The sequence below is a fragment of the Scyliorhinus canicula genome, chromosome 4 (assembly GCF_902713615.1).
Source record: "Scyliorhinus canicula chromosome 4, sScyCan1.1, whole genome shotgun sequence".
Classification (NCBI taxonomy): domain Eukaryota; kingdom Metazoa; phylum Chordata; class Chondrichthyes; order Carcharhiniformes; family Scyliorhinidae; genus Scyliorhinus; species Scyliorhinus canicula.
The window spans coordinates 168649097-168670921 of NC_052149.1; the positions used below are offsets into that span (position 1 = coordinate 168649097).

General features: G+C 45.8%; 1 protein-coding gene across 3 annotated transcripts in view; it reads left to right on the top strand.

Moving 5' to 3' along the window:
* Positions 1–1669: 1669 nt before the first annotated feature.
* Positions 1670–21825, top strand: part of LOC119965150 (sideroflexin-1) — a 132643-nt gene continuing 112487 nt past the window's right edge. The window contains exons 1-2 of one of the 3 annotated variants that reach the window (XM_038795497.1): positions 3501–3585; positions 6407–6456. The gene's annotated coding sequence lies outside the window, so the exon portion shown is untranslated. Of the gene's footprint in view, positions 1694–3440; positions 3586–6406; positions 6457–21825 lie in introns of those variants that run through there. The other 2 variants (XM_038795498.1, XM_038795496.1) reach the window with 2 other exon arrangements.

The following is a 21825-nucleotide window of genomic DNA, read 5'->3' on the forward strand; positions in this document are numbered from 1 at the left end:
AAATGCTGTGCATTTAGATAAAGATCCAGATCCACATACCCTTAATTCTGTCTTTTTACCATTTATCCCTGCTGTGACCTTACTTGCTAGTACACTCTTATGCTTGTACATTCTGTCCCTTCCTGTCACACTCTGGTTATTATTACCTGTTCGTTATCCTGCAAGGTGCCTTGTTCCTTCTCTTTAACGTTCCTAATTTCCCCGCATGTGAATCCGCCCCTCGCTATTTATTTTAAAGGCTTCTTTACAGCCCTAATTATACAATTCATGAGGACACTGGTCCCAGTATGGTTCAGGCAAACGTGATCGCAATGGTACAGCTCCCCCTTTCCCAAACATTGGTGCCAGTGCCCCATGAACAAAAACTATTTCTCCCACACCAATCTTTGAGCCACACATTTAACTTTGTGATCTTCTTTATGATATGCCTATTTTTTTGTAGCTCAGGCAATAATCTAGAGTGTATTAGCTTTGTGGCTCCACATTTTAATTCAGTCCCGGGCTGCTCATACTCTCTCAACAGAACCTCATTCTTAGTCCTTCATATGTTGTTGCTAACGCACTTGGATCATAACAACTAGATCTTTCCCCTCCCATTAAAAGTCCCACGCCAGCCCTGAGGAGATATCATAAAATTTACAGTGCAGAAGGAGGTCATTCAGCCCATTGAGTCTGCACCGGCTCTTGGAAAGAGCACCCTACCCAAGGTCAACACCCCCACCCTATCCCCATAACCCAGTAACCCCACCCAACACTAAGGGCAATTTTGGACACTAAGGGCAATTTAACATGGCCAATCCACCTAACCTGCACATCTTTGGACTGTGGGAGGAAACCGGAGCACCCAGAGGAAACCCACGCACACACAGGGAGGATGTGCAGACTCCGCACAGACAGTGACCCAAGCCGGAATCGAACCTGGGACCCTGGAGCTGTGAAGCCATTGTGCTATCCACAATGCTACCGTGCTGCCCCAATCATTAACCTTGGCACCAGGCAGGTAATACAGCCTTCAGGGATCATGTATGAGTGCTCTTGTTTAAACCCTGTTTCTTCCCTGTTTTCATCTTTCTTTTATTTTTCCATTATAATTTTGACCCATGGATGAGTAATGGACTTGTGATTTTAATGCAGCCTGCATCTTTAACTCAAGCTGAAGTAATGGCCTGTATCTTTAAATCAAGCAGGAGGAATCCAGATCGCTTTGATTGACTTGGCTGGTGGCCAATGAACTGGCTCAAATGTCTGTACTCTGCCCAGTGGCCAGTGATGATTGGTACTGACATGTTTTTCAGTGTCACAAGGCTGGTATTAGGGTTTCACTTTGATTCTGCAGGCTGGATGGAGGAATCTCACCAACTCACTCCAGGAATATCCAGTTAATAATTCTCACTGGAAGGCCACTGTGGGAATCGGATAATTCTCTTTCTCCAAAAAAGACTGTGCAAGCAGAACCTGATAAATCCCTTTCTCCCTGGAACAGGTTGAAGTGAAGCAGAGACCAGAATCTGTTAACTCTTAAGAACAGGCTGCTGTGAAGTCAGAGGCCCCTCCTGGATAAACTATAGGATATACTGCTGAGCTGCAAAGAAGATTACATGATTTAGACCAGAGGCTTTAAACCACACTTCTGCTGAAAAGAGAGTACACTGAAGAATTCATCATCTGAAGCAAGAACTCTTGCCTTTTGACCGTAATCCTTTTTTTTTTACCCCTTTCCACCTCTGTGTTTGTCTGTCTTGTAGGTGTTGTTAGATGGTGAGACAGCTAAAGCGGGAAATAGGTTAGCTTGCTTGTTATCTAGCTGAAGTTACTGTATGTAATTGTGTTTAAACTAACAGACCTGTGACTAATTATTGGGCAGCCAAGGGCCAAAGACTTCAGGAACTTTTATAAGAATTATTGGTTAATTCACTTGTGTTGTGACTCTGGGGCACGTGAGGTTGAAATTGACCGTGCACTTGCCCAGGATGGTGTAACACTCTTACAGTACACTGTCCTCTTCCTGACCACAGACCATTCTGGAAAAAAACAGCTGAAAGGGTGTGACTCCATCCTGGAATGATGCACCCAGACACTTTTCTTCCCTGATGCATCATAATGTCTGTCTTAAGCTTGGTCTCCATCACATCAGTTCAGAGCCAAAGCTCCTCAAGCTGCAGATACTTACTCCAGGTGTGGTTGCTATGGATTACAAAGGCAGTACGGTGGGTAACACTTGCTTCACAGCTCCAGGGTCCCAGGTTCGATTCCTGGCTTGGGTCACTATCTGTGTGGAGTCTGCACGTTCTCCCTGTGTTTGCGCGGGTTTCCTCTGGATGCCCTGGTTTCCTCCCACAAGGCCCGAAAGATGTGCTGTTAGATTAATTGGATATTCTGAATTCTCCCTCGGTGTACCTGAACAGGTGGTGGAATGTGGCGACTAGGGGCTTTACACAGTAACTTCATTGCAGTGTTAATGTAAGCCTACTTGTGACAATGACGATTATAAAATAGAAAAGGTATCCACTAGCTCCCACATACCACAGCTGCAATATATCACCTGCCCTGCCATTTTTATTTAATTAGGGTTTAGTTCAGAATATCACTCACTCAATGATTACTCATAGTTACAGTGAGAAGTCTCACAACATCAGGTGAAAGCTAGTAATTCCAAATAAACCTGTTGGACTTTCACCTGGTGTTGTACAACTTACTGTACCCACCCTAGTCCAATACTGGCATCTCCACATCATACTCATTGTTATATTGTGCTGTTTAATTAGTTATGCTACAAGTTAACATTGTATATACATCTCCCCAACACCGATTTAGGTGGGTTATGGGGATAAAGGTTATAGGGTGGAGGCATGGGGCTTAAGTAGGGTGCTCTTTCCAAGGGCCAGTGCAAACTCGATGGGCTCAATGGCTTCCTTCTGCAATATAAATTCTGTGATTCTAAACTACTGCCCCAGTTCAGTGGGTGAAAAAACTTCAATCTCACCAGTCACTCACTACCTGCACACCTAATTAATGTCTCTGGCTGTAGCTCTTGGGTCTCATTGTCTCTGGTTCCCTCTCTTTGACCACTCACTAAAAAAGCTGGACAGCACCTCCTCCAATTTTCACTATCTCAGGCCTTCACTGTCGCTAGCTCCCCAACTCTTGGGCCACTCCTTTCCTTGCAAAAGACCAGATAACAACTGCCTCATCCTTACTGCACCAACTTCCCTTCCCTGCAAAATATGTCAGCATATTGCAATGAACTCTATTCCTTGCTGCTCTTGAACCATTAATTTCCATGAATCCTCCCTCAGGTGCTTTTAAGGTATATACACAAAGTCGTGAAGGTGCTTTCTATAGTCAAGGACACGTGCACTGGCAGTTGCCGGCGCTGGTTGTGTTACGTGCGCGGAAGGCGCGTCGCCGCGCGGCTCTGCCTCCCACCCTGGCAGAGAACGGGAACCCGCCGCGCCGGGAACCCCCACCCCATCCCACGCGGCACGTGCTTGGGCTCGCGCGCTGTCAGGCGCAGCACTTCCGGGTGAAGCGGGTCCTCGAGCTGGAGCCTGGGCTTCGGACTGAGCAGAGCGGGAGGAGGAGGCGGTGAGTGAGTCAGTGACAGAACGAGCGACCGTTAATGGATGGGGGTCGTGCGCGCGGTTAAAGCGGAGGCTATGGTCAAACATCGCCCATAATAAAATACAAAAAGGGGGAGGTGAAGGAGAGAATGTTTGTATCCACCGAAGGTCGGTGACTTGGAGTGGGGTTGAGGGAGAGGTGCCCTCAGGATGTGCTCACCATCCACCTTTCTCTCACCTGGGTTTAAAACATGGAGGGGGGATTTCTCCATCGCCCAGCCTGAGCGGTGCGGTCAACAAAATTTGACAAGCCAGCCTCGAATTTGCAAAGGGATTCTCGCTGCTTTGATCTCTCGGTTTGCAGGATGAATGCTTCCAATGCCGCTTTCTTCCCCTGTGTGTGTGTGTGTGTGTGCAGGGCAAAGATTAACCGCGATGTACACCGATGGCGTTCGGTTCATTTGCATTGATTTTGGATCCCCCCCCCCCCCCGCTTGAAAAGCCGGATTGCCCCGGCCGGTAGGTTTGTCACTGTCGCAGAAACCCATCGGGCAATTTAACTTTAACGTGTGTCGCCAGTATTCGCATGCAGCTTTGCATACGTGTCGCAGAAGACTTGCTGACTGTAGATTCTTCTCTCTCTTCCCCCCCCCCCCCCCCCCCCCATGGAGTTCCGACAAATGAATAGGAGATGCACAGGGTTTTCTTTGAAATATTTCTGTTGCGGTGATTTCTTAGGTTGCAGCATAGAAGCAAATAAAGTTCCTAATTCCGTTGGGAAGGTTTTTGTTGCATGAAGGTAAACATTCACATCGGTTTTATGTTTATGATCGTTGGTGTCTCTATTCGTGTGTAAGGGGGGGGGGGGGGGGCAGTCAATGCTGCAATTGCGTCCTGAATAAAATACTCGAATAGTTTATGTTCGTTGTTGAAATGTGAAGGATATATTGCTAATGAAACGATAGCTCGGAACACCCTGTGCACACCCAGAGTTGGGTACTTGCCGAGTAGGTTGCTGACTGTTCAAATTTGGCTCCTGTACAGTCGATGTGAAATTAAACATTAACTATCAGCTCATGTTTTCATGATTTTTTTTAATGTTCTGCGGTGCTCCCACAAATGACTTGTTCTTTGTGAATGTATTTCACAGCGCGTTTCCGTTCCGTACAGGTTCTTTGATTCAAAATTGCTCTTGCGGTTTACAAGAACATATTCAAGTTTTAAAAAAACAAGGCAATTAGCAACGTTAATGGTAATAACCAGTTGTGTAACTGGTTTTTAAAATTATTTAAAATTATTTTACGGGATGTAAGGTTTGCCCATCGTTAGTTATCCTTGAGATGTGGTGAGCTACCTTATTGAACTGCTGCAGTCCATGTGGTGTAGATACACCCAGAGTGCTGTTAGGAAGGGAGTTCCAGGATTTTGACCCAGTGACAGTGAAGGAACGGTAGTCAAGATGGTGAGTGACTTGGAGGGGACCTTGCAAATGATGTTCCCACACATTATCTACCCTTGTCCTTTGAGGTCATGGGCTTGGAATGTGCTGTGGAAGGAGCTTTGGTGAATTGCTGCAGTGCATCTTATGCACATTGTACACACTGCTGCCACTCTGCTTCAGTGGTGGAGGGAATGAATGTTGAAGGTGGTGGATGGGGTGTCAATCAAGCAGGCTCCTTTGTTCTGACTGGTGTGCAGCTTCTTGAATATTGCTGGAGCTGCACTCGTTTCAGCAAGTGGAGAGTATTCCATCACATTCCTGACTTGTGCCTTGTAGATGGTGGCAGGCTTTGGGGAATCCTGTGAGTTACTCACCATAGAATTCCCAGCCTCTGATCTGCTCTTGTAGCCACAGTATTTATATGCCTGATCCAATTCAGTTTCTCATGGAATGATAAAATTCCAACATTGCAAAAGGAGGCTATTTGACCCATTGGGTCTACACCGACCCTTTGAAAGAGCATTCTACGCAGCCTCACTGCCCACCCACACCATGCTATCCCAGTAACCTGGACACCTAAGGTACAATTTAGCATGGCCTATCTATCTAATCGACACATCTTCAGACTGAGGGAGGAAACTGAAGCACTAGCAGGAAACCCACGCAGACACTGGGAGAACGTGCAAACTCCACACAGTCACCCAAGGCTGGAATCTAATCCGGGTCCCTTGCGCTAAGGCAGCAGTGCTAACCACTGTGACCCCGTTTATGGTCCATGGTAATCCCCAGCATGTTAATGGGGATTTAGCAATTATAATGCCTTTTGAATTTCATGGGATGATGGTTAGGTTCTCACTTGTTGGAGATGGCACTGGTGTGGCATGACTAACTTGCCACTTACAGGTCTTGCTACATATGGCAGACTGCTTCAGTATCTGAGGAGTTGCAAATGGTACTGAAGATTGTGCAGTTATCTGAATATCCCCTCTTCTACCGTTATGATGGAAGGAAGGTCATTGACTTTCAATCGCATTGCTATCACTGAATTCCCTACTATCAACAACCTGGGGTTGGCATTGACTTGAAACTGAACTGAATCAGCCATGTAAGAATTAAGAAGAATGATCTATGATTACATAAGATATGAAACACAAGGTATGGGGGGAAAGTAGTTTAGCCCATCATGCATGCATGTTCTCTGGGTGGACTATGTACAGTTTTCTCCTATTTTTTTATCTGCAATTTTGAGGTGTATCTCCTATATTCTCCTATATGTCCATCCTGAAGGGATTTGCATAAAGGTGGTTAAAATACGTTTTATCACAGATTTATTCAATCACAAAGCGTAAATTATTAATTTGTTTCTATATCATGTAAATTTACTAAGATTCAATTTCTTTCACAGGCCATTCATAATCAATTTACCTCACTTGGCCCGATTTCAGTCAAATTGAGGTAACAAACATCAAGAATTATTCAATAGCTAGTGAAACTGACATGAAGCTAGAAAACCTAAAACTAATGTTTGCCGTTGTTCGCTCACAATGTCTCGTCAATAGACGTTTTTCCCCTCCTTGGGGTAATCTGAATAATTATCTTTACCTATCAGCTCACTTTCTGTTTGCCGATCAACTTCAAATGTGTACAAGCAGCCAAAGTTGTTGTTCTATCGCTGGCTTTGATAAAGGTTGTCAGTTTGACGCACTGCTTTATGCTTAGAAGTGTAAGATATCTTGATGCATATTTATTGCAACTTTAGTATCAGTGTGAAGATGTTTCTAGTATGTACCTGTAATGAATTTGCAGTGTAAACCTAGAGACATTTGGCGATGAGGAAGTAAAGCAAGTGAGCTTTCTAGGAAAGTACTTTCATATTGATTACATATTATATAGAATCAACAGCAGGTAACAATCATGCTATTGATCCAATTGATATAAATACTAGTATTTATGCTTCAAGCTTCACAAAAATTCTCCCACTCTAATGATCTCTTTCCCTACCTTGTTCCCATATGTTCCTTAATTTTGCGTAAAGCTGCCACTGAAATACTATGTTTCAAGCACTCAAGTGGCAGCAATACCCACATCCTAACCACTTTCTCCTTACAAACTACCATCCAATTTCCATCCACCCCATCATCTTCTGCCCATCATCTAACTTGACCTCCTCCATTATCTCTCATTGACAGCCTGATTGTCCAATATCCAGTCTTGGATGAATAACAACTACTTCCAAATTAATCATTGTGGAGCTATTTTCTTTGGCCTGGTCCTCCATATTTGTTCACTCGCCACCAATTCCATCCTTTTCCTGGTCAGTGTTGCCCCTTAAACCAAATGATTCGCAACCTGGGCATCCTACTTGACCTGGCTTCTAACCCCACAAATCTGCTCAATCAGAAAGTCTTCAACCTCTCAGATTGCTTGTCTCCTGCCCTGCCTTAATCCATCTGTTACTAAAGTTCTCATTTACTGTTGTATTGCCTCCAGACTCGAATATTGGATAATGACCTCAATGGCATTCCATCTTTCACCCTCCTTAAAATTCAGCTAATTCTAAACGTTCTCACTCATTCCCAAGCCAGTACTTCCCAAGCCAGTATTTTCCAATGTGACTCCATTTTAACACCTGAAAATTAATATGACCCCAGACATCGGCAAAAACAAAGCAAGATAGCAACGGAGAGGCAGTCGGTATATAGCAATTAAAGTTTGTATATTGTAAGCTCAACATATGACAACAGATCATATTAATATGGAAAATCTATTGTAAAACTGTAATTTTATGAATTCATGTAGATTTCAGCCAAGCTGTCCATATTTCCTGTTGACCGAAGACTTGGTGAAACCCCTCAACCCCCATACAAACATTTGTAATCAGTACCCCCCCCCCCCCCTCCCCCAACGGCAGATGTACAAACATGCCACTTTTCCCAGCACCTACCCTCCACACGCACACACCTTTTTAACCCCTATTCCCCCACTTACTCAGCAGGCCCTCTTCCAACTCGCTCAGCAGCCCCTTTCCACCCCCTTTGTTCACTCTGATTCAGGAAACCTTGTTTGCAAAATGAAACAGTAGTTTCAATTTACAATTTAATTTCCATTTCAAAATATATTATTAGATTTCAGTTTGTGAGCGCATTACTTTAAAAAAAAAATGCCATTTCTGTTTCCATGCAGTGACAAAATTGTACTTTAAAAATAACTCATTAGCTTTGAAACATGAGTAAGTGAAAAACACAAAATGTATATTTTTTTCTGCTAATTTTGGATTAACCTGGTAATTATTGAATTTGATGCCTTAATTTTTGGAGATTTCCTGAACCTCCTCTGGCAATGTTCCAAAATCTACAAATGGGAAATAATTTTGGCCTTAAAACATGCATTAACCTGGAGTAGTTTCTAAGCCAGTAATCTAATTTATGATTACTTTGCCATCGGAGTTGTGATCACTAAAGGGCTGTTAGAACTTTTAGCTGGATCTTGCGGTCCCAACAGTGACGAAGGAAGACCTGGTTTCTCATGATGAGGACTGCGACTTCCAGGAATCCTACTTAACTCTAGAATACCTAAAGAAATCCGGGGCATCCCATGCTGATGGTTACGCTGGGACCTGTCAGCATGTAAAATGAGGCCGATTGCCCTGTGCTTACACTTAGTATTTTCATAGAATTTACAGTGCAGAAGGAGGCCATACGGCCCATCAAGTTGCACCGGCTCTTGAAAAGAGAACCCTACCCAAGGTCAAAACCTCCACCGTATCCCCATAACCCAGTAACCCCACCCAACACTAAGGGCAATTTTGGACGCTAAGGGCAATTTTGGACGCTAAGGGCAATTCATCATGGCCAATCCACCTAACCTGCACATCTTTGGACTGTGGGAGGAAACTGGAGCACCCGGAGGAAACCCACGCACACACGGGGAGGATGTGCAGACTCCACACAAACGGTGACCCAAGCCGGAATCAAGCCTCGGACCCTGGAGCTGAGAAGCAATTGTGCTATCCACAAGGCTACCGTGCTGCCTATATTTTGTTTCTGCATTAGCTATGTCAGCATCACAGACTATTATCTATGTTCTGCCAACATTTATATGGGTAGCGCTAGCTAAATCAGGCATGACCAGCTGAATAGTAGTGCTGATAACGAAAGTCTTTTCATATGGAAATAGTTTGTTCCACTGTATTTTCTGTCTTGCTGCCCATAATCATTCTGCTTTGTTTCCTATTGCAAGTGTTTTTTTTGTTCTTAGTCTTGGATTGTGTATTCCAATTAAGTAATTCCATAAGACATAGGAGCAGAATTATGCCACTCGGCCCATCAAGCCTGCTCTGACATTCAATCATGGCTGATATTTTCTCATCCCCATTCTCCTGCCTTCTCCCCATAACCCCTGATCCCCTTATTAATCAAGAACTTATCTATCTCTGTCTTAAAGACACTCAGTGATTTGGCCTCCACAGCCTTCTGCCGCAAAGAGTTCCACAGATTCACCATCCTCTGGCTGAAAAAAAATTCTCCTCATCTCTGTTTTAAAGGATCGTCCCTATAGTCTGAGATGGTGTCCTCTGGTCCTAATTTTCCTATAAGTGGAAACATCCTCTCCACGTCCACTCTATCCAGGCCTCGGAGTATATTGTAAGTTTCAATAAGATCCCCTCTCATCCTTCTAAACTCCAACGAATACAGACAGAGTTCTCAAACGTTCCTCATACGACAAGTTCTTCATTCCGCAGCAAGCTTTCATGAGTTTAAAAATCAAAAAGGTTGTTCGTTCACACACCTTGAACGCAGCGTCACTCACTCACGTCTCTGATATCACTCACTCACTTCTCTGATATCACTCTCTCACTCACGTCTCTGATATCACTCTCACTCACTCACTCACGTCTCTGATGTAGAATTTCGGTTCCTCAAATAGATTTGTTTATTGAAAGTTGAAGGGAGGGTCTTTTAAACTGAAGAATTCAGTGCAGGTTGTGAAGTTTCTTGTTGCTGAATATCTCGGAAGTTGGTTCTTGATGACTTTTGAAACAGATTGATGGCTGCTTGATGATTTGCAACTGGTTTCAGAATCTGATTTTCAGACTGTTGATGGCTGGGCTTGAAATATCAAATATGACTCAGCCTTTCTCTGCAGCTGTTGTCAGTGTTCTTGTGCAGTTTGCCTCAGTCTCAGTCAAAACTCATTAGGGGTGTTTGACTGTGCAGTGGTGGGCAGCTCCGGCAGTGCGTTTACTGCTGGTCAGAATTGCGCAATCCCACACCACATTCTGCACTTGAAACCTCATTAATTATGAACAGGTGAGTTCCCCTCCAATCTCCTGGCAGGCCAGCAGTTGATTCATCTCCCTGCCATAAACTAGCTGGTTTGAAGCTCCGGTGCCATATTTAAACACTAGCCCAGCACACACTCATCATTCTCTCTCCACCTGTTTTCACCAGATGGCAGGCTGTCTGCAGCCCAGAGGGAAAAGACTAGCAGACTCAAAGAAGTTAGTTCATCAATTCAACCACCCCTCAAGTCCATCTGTGAGATGTCCATGCCCTTTTTGGACTCCTACCCACCGCACCTGGAGTACTCGTGCATCCCCTTTCAGCAAAAATTGTGGTATCCCTTTAACTTCCTTGTTTGTGAGCTTTTCATACAGCCTTTATGGGGTCCAACTTTCTTCTCCTCTGCCTGCCATTGTGAGCTCTCGTGCTGTTTCCCTACATTGCACTCCCATCTTTGTCAGGCCACTCTCTCCCAAACCCCGAATTCACCTAGCACCCCACCTGCGGTCAAACCTTGGACCTTTGTCGAGTTGCATATGCGTGTCCCGCAGCACTGTGCTGTCCAGAAAGACACTGGTGTGTGGCATCAGGGGGGAGGGGACCCTGTCCTGCCCAACCCCAGGCGCTATACTGATCAGATTCGGTGACACTGGTGGGTCCATGGATCCAGTTGCACAATACTGTCCATGAAGACCAGATCCGCATGCAGATGGAGGGCACAAACTGATCTGCCCTGGCAGCGGTGAACAGTGCATCAGCAGGAGTGCTGCAATACGACAGAAAGGCTTTGTTGCACTCACCACAAAAGTCTCTTGCGAACTGTGCATGCCAATCTTTATAAATGGGTTTAGACCAATGTGATTTCGCACTTCCAAGATTGGAAGGCCTGATGGGATGCCGGTGGCTGCTGTTTTAATGAGCATTCATAAGATGGAAATATGCTAAAGCATTCACGCCACAAGCCAATGGGAAGGCTAACTTACCATTCACCCGCCATTGGCAGAAATACAATGTGATTTTACCTTGGCGGGTTTCCAACTTTGCGGCTCCTGCTAGATTCTCCATTCCTGCCTGTCACAAACCATGTTGTGGACGGGATGGGCGATTCCATCATTATCTCAAGCTGGTTTTGATCACAAATAGTCTTTGTAATTCGTGTGAATGGCTGCCTAATATTTTGCCATTGCCAGAGGGCACCAGGAATTGCTTTTTGTTGATTCTAAGCCGTCCATTCCATGTTTTATGGAACATAGTCAGTCTTTTTTTTTCTATTCATTGCTTTAGTGATTCACATTCCAAGTCTTTGATCAAGGATTTGATCAAGTATTTCTCATACTGATTTGTACAGAATCATGCAGCATATCTTTGGATCAATTCAATCTTTTAAAAAATAAATTTAGAGTACCCAATTCATTTTTTACAATTAAGGGGCAATTTAGAGTGGCCAATCCACCTAGCTTGCACATCTTTGGGTTGTGGGGGCGAAACCCACTCAAACACGGGGAGAATTTGCAAACTCCACACGGACAGTGACCCAGAGCCGGGATCGAACTGGGACCTCGGCGCCATGAGGCAGCAGGGCTAACCCACTGCGCCATCGTGTTGCCCCTAAAGATTATTTTTAAGATGAACCCCATATCCACCTGTTGGGGAATTTGATTAAAGGATGTAAAACTATCTGTTGGTGGATAATTTTTATTGATATTACACAGGGCATTGCATGATTAGGGCTGTTTATAGCTGCAGACTTGTTCAGGTGTCTTTTAAATCATCAGAAATATCAACATCTTCGCCTGTTGTTTCCCCACCTCTTGTCCTGGCCATCCCCCACTTACATCCTTTGCTCCTTGCTCTGCGCAAACCTGGCTCCTCGTTCCTGCTGATATGACCTAACATGAGCTGCTCTATATTGTGAAACATATCCTTGCATCTCCCTTCATAAGAATAGCAACTATTTGCTTTTAGTCTGTTAAGTATTGCAACAATTCCATTAACTATCTAATGTTTGCAATAAGTGAAAGGAGATTTCCTACAGCGAGATGCTGGTAAAATGTTTATACTTTTAAAGTGGATGAAAAGGCTCTGTGAATGGTTCAATGGATTTAAAAAAGACATAGTTCAGCTGGTCTCAGCATGGACACTTGGCAGAAATGTTCAGGTCTTCAGCACCTTTACATTGGGGTGCAAAGTGAATGTATTGTCTGGGACTCCCTGTTCATTGTTATCCAATAGCCCTTGCTAGATATGTAGCCACCGAGTTAAGACAGGTGATGGCTTGGCTGTGGTCTTTCCAGTGTTTGTATTGCCAGGTGACACTAGCTGCATAGCCTCTCTCACTTGAAAAATGGTAATTTGAGTGAGACCCTCAAGACCACCTAGCACCCATGATATTGTACCTCATCAAGAAGTTCAGAAAGGAGAAGGAACTTATTGTTAACTATAGAATGATGCAGGAGCTAAACTGTAGCCGGACTGAACATTTGCAAAAAAAAAACAAAGCCAATATTTTCAGTGCACCAAAAAATCAATATTCTCGCTCCTGATTCCAACTTCTACCACCAATTCCCCAACTCCTTCCAAACATGCATGAACCAGGTACAAAGCTTCGGTGTCCTGACAGTTCTGAGTTGTATTAGCGAGAGGCAGCACAGCTTTGTGAAGGGGAGGTTGTGTCTCACTAACTTGATAGAGTTTTTTGAGGAGGTCACAAAGATGATTGATGCAGGTAGGGCAATGGATGTTGTCTATATGGACTTAGTAAGGCCTTTGACAAGGTCCCTCATGTCAAACTGGTACAAAAGGTGAAGTCACATGGGATCAGAGGTGAGCTGGCAAGATGGATACAGAACTGACGAGGTCATAGAAGACAGAGTAGCAATGGAAGGGTGCTTTTCTGATTGGATGGCTGTGACTAGTGGTGTTCCATAGGGATCAGTGCTGGGACCTTTGCTGTTCGTAGTATACATAAATGATTTGGAGGAAAATGTAACTCGTCTGATTAGTAAGTTTGCGGATGTCACAAAGGTTGGTGGAATTGCGGATAGCGATGAGGACTGTCGGAGGATACAGTAGGATTAGATAGGTTGGAGACTTGGACAGAGAGATGGCAGATGGAGTTTAATCTGGACAAATGTGAGGTAATGCATTTTGCAAGGTCTAATGCAGGTAGGGAATATACAGTGAATGGTAGAACCCTCGAGTATTGACAGTCCGAGATCGAGGTGTACAGGTCACCGAAAGGGGCAACACAGGTGGAGAAGGTCGTCAAGAAGGCAAACTGCATGCTTGCCTTCATTGGCCGGGGCGTTGAATATAAAAATTGGTAAGTCATGTTGCAGCTGTATAGAACCTTAGTTAGGCCACACTTGGAATATAGTGTTCAATTCTGGTCGCCACACTACCAGAAGGATGTGGAGGCTTTAGAGAGGGTGAAGAAGAGGTTTACCAGGATGTTGCCTGATATGGAGGGCATTGGCTACGAGGAGAGGTTGAATAAACTCGGTTTGTTCTCACTGGAACGACGGAGGTTCAGGTCCAACCTGATAGAGGTCTACAAAATTATGAGGGGCATAGACCGGGTAGTTAGAGGCTCTTTCCCAGGGTAGTGGGGTCAATTACATGGGGTCTAAGGTGTGAGGGGCAAGGTTTGGAGGAGATGTACGAGGCAAGTTTATTTTTTTACACAGGGTAGTGAGTGCCTGGAACTCGCTACCGGAGGAGGTGGTGGAAGCAGGGACGATAGTAACATTTAAGGGGCGTCTTGACAAATATACCAATAGGATGGGAATAGAAGGATACGGACCCCAGAAGTGTAGAAGATTTTAGTTTAGACTGGCAGCATGGTCGGCGCAGGCTTGGAGGGCCGAACGGCCTGTTCCTGTGCTGTACTTTTCTTTGTTCCATGTAGTTCAAATTTTACATATCCATCATCAATGCTAATGCAATATTACCGAACTGCCCTTAATATCATTGCCACTGAAATGTTTGTCCATGTTTTCTATTGGCTTCAGATGCCCTCCTTGCAAGCCTTCTGAGTGAGCATCACCATATATAAAATGTCATGCATTTAAAGCTCCACTGGCTGGTTCCTAAGGTATTTGCCTATTACTCCCATCAGTTACATCACCCTAAAAGCATTGAATCCAAAATCAACTCCTCCCATGAAGGCTTAGTTTAATTCAAAATGTATGTTTCAACATGTCAGAAAATTTTTAGCTGCTGTACTGTTAACCCCGCAAGCTTCCCTGTTCATCTTTCTGGTTTCTAGTTGTTGGTGACACACTTTCTCTTGTATTTTTTATTTTTGGTGACCATCTTTGAATTAAAAAATTCAAAACTGATGCTCCAGTGCAGCACTGAGGGAGAACCACATTGTCAGAGTTTCCATCTTTTGGCTGAAGCATCAAATTGAGGCCCCATCTGTCTGCTCAGCTGAATATATAAAATCTATGCCATTATTTTGAAGACGAGGGACGGTATCCCCAGTGCCTTGGTCAATGTTTATCCCTCCACCAGCATCAGAAAAGCAGATGTCACAATTTGGGAAGAACAATAATTTCTCCTTTTCTGCAGAAGGGTCATATGGACCCAACATTAACTTTTTTTTCACTCTCCACAGGTGCTGCCAGACCTGCTGAGTTTATCCAGCATTGTGTTTTTATTTAAGAATTTCTCCCTTGTCAATATTTATCAGCCAAACAACAGTACTAAAGTAGATTATTGTGCCATTATCTCACTGCTGTTTGTGGACGTTTGATGTGTGCAAATTGCCCCACCCCCCCGGGTGTCAGCGTAGGTTTCCTCCGGGCGCTCTGGTTTCCTCCCACAAATCCCGAAAGACGTGCTTGTTAGGTGAATCAGACACTCTGAATTCTCCCCCAGTGTACCCGAACAGGAGCCGGAGTGTGGCGACTAGGGGATTTTCACAGTAACTTCTTTGTCATAATATATACCAATATATCATGGTGCAGACACACACTGATGGACACACACAGGGACCAATCAACATGTACAAACACCGCAGCCAATCACCAGTTAGAATACACACACTATAAAGGCAGAGGGCACCACGGTTCCCGCTCATTCTGGGTGCTGCCTCTGAGTGTAACAGGAACTCATTCAGCCCAGCACGAACTCACAACATGTGCTGAGAGAATCAACTGGTTCGGACAAGGCTTGGGTCTCTAGTTCAAGTTAGCATTATTTAGACCCACAGTCATCGTGTGTTAGTTAGTTAGAAGTAGTTAATAAAATTGAGTTGAACCTTCATCAGTGTTGGAAGTGTCTGTTCATCTCTCGAGCCTACACTAGCCAACACTTCATGGTACCAGGAGTTGAGGAATGCTCACACTTCTGAGACCTACCCTTCAGTGATCTGCCTTCCACCAGTCTCGCGCCATCCAACAGCATGGACTCCGTTCGTCCGCCGCCGCCTCTCCGCATTGCAGGGAATCTGGGCTCCAACTGGAAACTTTTCAAACAGCGCTTCCAGCTGTACCTCGAAGCCGGGGATCTGGAAGCTGCCTCGCATGTAAGATTGCTCTCTTCCTCTTCACAGCCGGTGACCATGCTCTGCACATTTACAATTAGCTCACCTTAGATGAGGGGGAGGACAGATCGAAGTTCAAGATCATAATTCTGAAGTTCGACAGCCACTGCGCGGTCGAGGTCAGCGAGAGCTTCGAGAGATGCATGTTTCAGCAGCGACCTCAGGGTAAGGACGAGCCTTTCCAGTCCTTTATTACCCACCTCCGCATCTTTGTACAGTCCTGCAACTACGGGTCCACCTCTGACTCCATGCTCCATGACCAGATTGATTTTAGTGTTCAGCCTGAGCCCCTGCGCCAGCAGCTACTAAAAGTAAAGCAGCTCACTCTCTCCACGGCCATTGAGACCTGTGTACTGCATGAACATGCCTCCACACGCTACTCATGCATCCAGGCTGCTGAAACGGCGCGGCAAGCCCTTTACGAGGCAGAACGGGTCCAAATGATCAAATCTCTTCAGGCTCTGGATCTGAACGATGGTGGCCTTTTCGCGGAGTCCCGCGCTGACATGCACCGAACGTGCTGACGTCACGAACCGCTTCGCGCAGGTGCGTGCTACGCTGGATCGCTCTGCGCATATGCCGTGGCGTGACGAATGTCCCGACGCTCCGGCGTGCGTCAACTGTGGCTCTGCCCACTTAAAGCGGCAATGTCCCGCGAAGTCCCGACGCTGCCTACAGTGTGGCAAACGAGGCCACTGCACTGCAATGTGCAGATCTTCAATGCCTGCTGTTTTTCGAAGGTCCACCCAGCCCCACAGAGACGTCAGGGCTATCCAGCCTGCCATCAATGAACCTACTCTACACCTTGATTCCGATTGTGCCTACAATGACCCACAGGTCCCGTTCCAAATCGGCGTCGGTACTGCTAACAGGATGTCCCCCAACCGTGGCACTGAACCTGTCCATGTCCACAGCATCAGCCAGGATGATGAGGGGTGTGCCACCCTTGCGGTCAACCGGTCCCCTGTCAGGTTCCGCCTGGACACTGGCGCTTCTGCTAATCACATCGCGTCGTCTGATTTTCGCAAGCTCTGCGTACAGCCTGCTGTCCTGCCATCTGCGTGCAAATTGCTGGACTGCAATGGCAATGCCATCGCCGCCAGCGGCTCCTGCCGCCTTGAGGTGACACGTCGTGATCACACAGTCATTCTCCCGTTCGAGATTGTTGCTGCCTCAAAAGCCTCCTTGCTGGGTGCGCAGGCATGCAAGCTGCTCCACTTAGTGCAGAGAGTACACTCTCTCCCCTTAAGCTATGTGTCTGCATCCTCTGACACAGACTTCGGGGCGCAACTCGACTCCATCATCCGGCAATACCATGATGTTTTCGAAGGCATGGGCACGCTCCCCTACACATACAAAATCTTACTCAAGCCCAACACCACGCCTGTCGTTCACGCACCTCGCAGAGTCCCAGCGCCCCTCAGGGACCGCCTCAAGCGACAGCTCCAGGACCTCTAGGACCAAGGAGTCAGTTCTAGGGTCATGGAACCCACAGGCTGGGTAAGCTCCATGGTCTGCGTCAAGAAGCTGTCCGGCGAGCTGCGGATCTGTATTGATCCTAAAGATCTAAATCAAAATATCATGCGGGAGCACTACCCGATTCCGAAACGTGAGGAGCTCGCGCCCGAGATGGCCCACGCCAAACTATTCTCAAAACTGGATGCCTTGAAGGGTTTCTGGCAGATCCAACGAGATGAGTCAAGCAGGAAGCTGTGTACGTTCAACACCACCTTTTTGCAGGTTCTGCTACAACCGGATGCCATTCGGCATCATCTCTGCGTCCAAAGTTTTCCACCGGATCATGGAGCAGATGATGGAGGGGATCGACGGCGTCCGGGTATATGTCGACGACATTATTATCTGGTCGACCACCCCGCAGGAACATATTGCCCGCCTTCAGCGTGTTTTCAGGTGCATCCACGAACACAGCCTCTGCCTCAATAGGGCCAAATGCTCCTTTGGCCAGTCAAGTATCGACCTGATTCGCAAAACCACAGATTTCCGATGGCTCCCTACTCACGAGCATGAATGGCAGGAGCTGAAGGCCAAGCTTTCCACGGCCCCAGTGTTGGCCTTTTTCGACCCGACCAAAGAGACCAAAATCTCTACTGATGCTAGTCAGTCGGGGATTGGCGCCGTGCACCTGCAACGAGACAAGGCCTCGTCATGGGCCCCCGTTGTGTATGCGTCATGGGCCCCTGTTGCGTATGCGTCATGGGCCCCCGTTGCGTATGCGTCATGGGCCCCCGTTGCGTATGCGTCATGGGCCCCCGTTGCGTATGCGTCATGGGCCCCCGTTGCGTATGCGTCATGGGCCCCCGTTGCGTATGCGTCATGGGCCCCCGTTGCGTATGCGTCACGGGCAATGACTTCCACAGAGCAGCGCTATGCGCAAATCGAGAAAGAGTGTCTCTGCCTTCTCACTGGAGTCGTGAAGTTCCATGACTGCGTCTATGGACTTCCACAGTTCATGGTTGAAACCAACCACCGCCCCCTTGTAAATATTATCAAAAAGGACTTGAATGACATGACGCCTCTCCTCCAGCGTATCCTACTCGAGCTGCGCAGGTACGACTTTCAACTGATCTATACCCCTGGCAAGGACCTTGCCGTTGCCCTCTCAAGGTCGATCTCAACTCCGTCTGATCATGACGGCTTAATTTGCCAAATAGACGCCCACGTTTAGTTTGCAACCTCCCATTTGCCAGCTACGGATGCACGACTGATGCAAATTCGCCGCGAGACAGCGGCTGATCCACTTCTGCAGCGGGTGATGCGCCTAATGTCAGACGGGTGGCTCAAGGGCCGATGCGCGCAATTTTACAACATCCGCGATGACCTAGCAGTTGTCGACAGGATGCTCCTGAAATGAAAGGTTGAAAAATATGACAGTACCTCTGCAATTTTCACACTCATTCCGTTCAGTATCCATGGATGCTGCTCATTTGGCCCTGGTAACTTATCAGCTTTAAGTGCAGACAGCCTCTTCAATACCACCACTGTATCAATTTTAAATGCTTCAAATGTATGACCCACCTCCTCTCTCACCATGATTGGACAATACCTTCTTTGGTAAAGCAGGTGCAATGTATGTGTTTTCCTTTCATACCACAGCCTTATCCCCTGCCTCTGCATGAATCTTTTTGGTCAGTAATCAGCCTCATTCCCCAGACCACTCATTTATTATTTATATGCCTACAGAAGGCTTTGGGATTTCCTTTTATGTTAGCTAATAGTCTCTTTTCATATTGTTCATATTGTTCCTTTGCTTTTCTTATTTGTTTCTTCAATTTCCCTTTGAACTTTCTATATCAGCCTGGCTCTCAAATATATTATATGTCTGTCAAAAGCATGCTTTTGCTGCTTAATCCCTATCTCTTTCAAGGAGCTCTGGATTTGTTTGCTCTACTTTTTCCCTTCATTGGACTGTGCTTGAACTATCTCAAGTGAAACAGTTTTCCCTACTAATCTATGATTCCAGTTTCTCTAGGCCAGATCCATTCTTACCTCACTGAAGTTCGCTTACCCCAGTTAATTAATTTTACTCTCTGGAAAAGGACCAGGAGCAATCCATAGCCAACTAAATCTTGATGCAATGATCAGCACGGTAGCATGGTTGTTAGCATAAATGCTTCACAGCTCCAGGGTCCCAGGTTCAGTTCCCGCCTGGGTCACTGTCTGTGCGGAGTCTGCACTTCCTCCCCGTGTGTGCGTGGGTTTCCTCCAGGTGCTCCGGTTTCCTCCCACAGTCCAAAGATGTGCGGGTTAGGTGGATTGGCCATGCTAAAATTGCCCGTAGTGTCCTGAAAAGTAAGGTTAAGGGGGGGGTTGTTGGGTTACGGGTATAGGGTGGATACGTGGGTTTGAGTAGGGTGATCATTGCTCGGCACAACATCGAGGGCCGAAGGGCCTGTTCTGTGCTGTATTGTTCTATGTTCTATCACTATCCCCTAAATGTTCTCCTATTGAGACCAAAGGGAGAAATGGCGTTCGTTAAGGAAACCAGGATGTAGAAGCAGTTTGGGTGGATGAGAAATGGTAAAGGCAAGAACTCATGGGAGTGATATACAGGCTTCCTAATGGTAACTACACAGTAAGACGAGGTATCATGGAATGGATAATGGGAGATTGTCCGGAAGCTACAGCAGTAATCATAGACAATTTGCCATTTATACTGGAAAAATCAGATTAGCAAAGGTAGACTAGATGAGGAATTCATAGAATGTTTTCGGATACCTTCTGCAGGCCAGTTACCGTAACGTCTGTCATGGTGAAAATGTTAGAAGCCATTATTGAAGATGTTGTAGCAGGGCGCCATAGGCAGAGTCAACACGACCAGCTTTTAAGTTGAGAATGCAGGCGGCGACTGGCCTTTATGTACGAACGGTGGAGTCGTCCACCAGATGCGGCGGCAGAGAGCAGATCACGTGGCCAGCACGTACACTAACGTGTCTCACCCTGTAAATTTGTGCTTTGGGCTTGAAATCATGGAGGAGAGATTTCTCTATTTGTAGCTGTCAGCAAACAAGGAACAGGGCTGTGAAGAACTGAAGATGGATCATTTTCTAATAAGGAAGAGAAGGCCAGAGACACAAACAGGCCAGGATCTCAACTGAATCTGTTGAGTGAACTGCTCAGGAGAGCCAGTGCAGGATAAATCAGTGCTGGTGTGAGCTGTATATAGATCTGGTGAACAATCATTAATAAGAAACTGAAATCTGGGATGGAGCAGTATAAAGATGATTTCTTGAGGTGTGGGTATGCTAATTGTCTTGTGTGTTATGTACGACCGGCAAATTAAAGTTTTAAACCCTCAAAAAGGCATTTGGAGACTAAGCATGGCGTGTTTGAGGACAAACTATTGATTTTTTTCAAAGGATGCAGCAAGAACTTAAATCATCAACTGAAACTGAAGTGGGGAAAAAAGTTCGAGGAAACACTGGCGTAGAGTAAGCTTTGTAAAACAGATTTGGGCCCTGGTTAGAACCCCTTCAGATTCTGTCTGAATGTCTTCAAAAAGCTTGTTCACCTGGTGTGTTTTAGCTTCTTCCTGGTCCCCAAACAAGACTGCTCTGCTTTACAGATTATAACTCTTTTATACCTGTGCTACTGTCAGAGAATTGTGTACTCGGGGTCAGGTAGATCAAAATTTACCTCCGCAGGGGCAGCACGGTGGCACAGTGGTTAGCATTGCTGCCTACGGCGCTGAGGACCCGGGTTCGAATCCCGGCCCTGGGTCACTGTCCGTGAGGAGTTTGCACATTCTCCCTGTGTCTGCGTGGGTTTCACCCCCACAACCCAAAAGATGTGCAGGATAGGTGGATTGGCCACACTAAATTGCCCCTTAATTGGAAAAAATAATTGGGTACTCTAAAATTAAAAAAATTTTTTTACCTCCGCTTGCTCCCAAAGCTTTTCCAAAATGTAACTGCTCCTCTGGATTCCAACCAGCAATGACCTCTCCATCATCATCATCTCTCGAAGCTGAAAAACAAATTATCTCTGCAGGCTGCAAAAGCACATTAACTCCCAGGGATGTCTCCAGTCAAACCACATTCCTCTGGTCAATTGCACTTGCTATTTCCTGGAAGTAAAACAAAGTCCTTTTTAAAACATGACCACTGCAGTCAAACGCACTATATAACTCCACGCTTTTGACCCTTAAATTGTCCCAATACTTAGAAGCCAATATCCCTAAAATCCTCCATTCGTCACACATGGATTGAAGATTGGCTATCTTAACAGGAACAGCATAGGCATAAATTGATTATTTTCTGGCTGGCAAGATTCTTCAATTGGTATGTCAAAGGGCTCAATGCTGGAACATCAACAAGTTATATAGGTTACTTTGAAGGGCATGCAGTTATATTTGCTGATTACACAAAGGTATAAAAGTAGGTTGTGAAGAGTAAATACGGAGACTGCAAAGGAATATAGATAGGTTAAGTGAGTGGGCAAAGATCTGGCAAATAGAGTACAATGTGGGAAAATGAA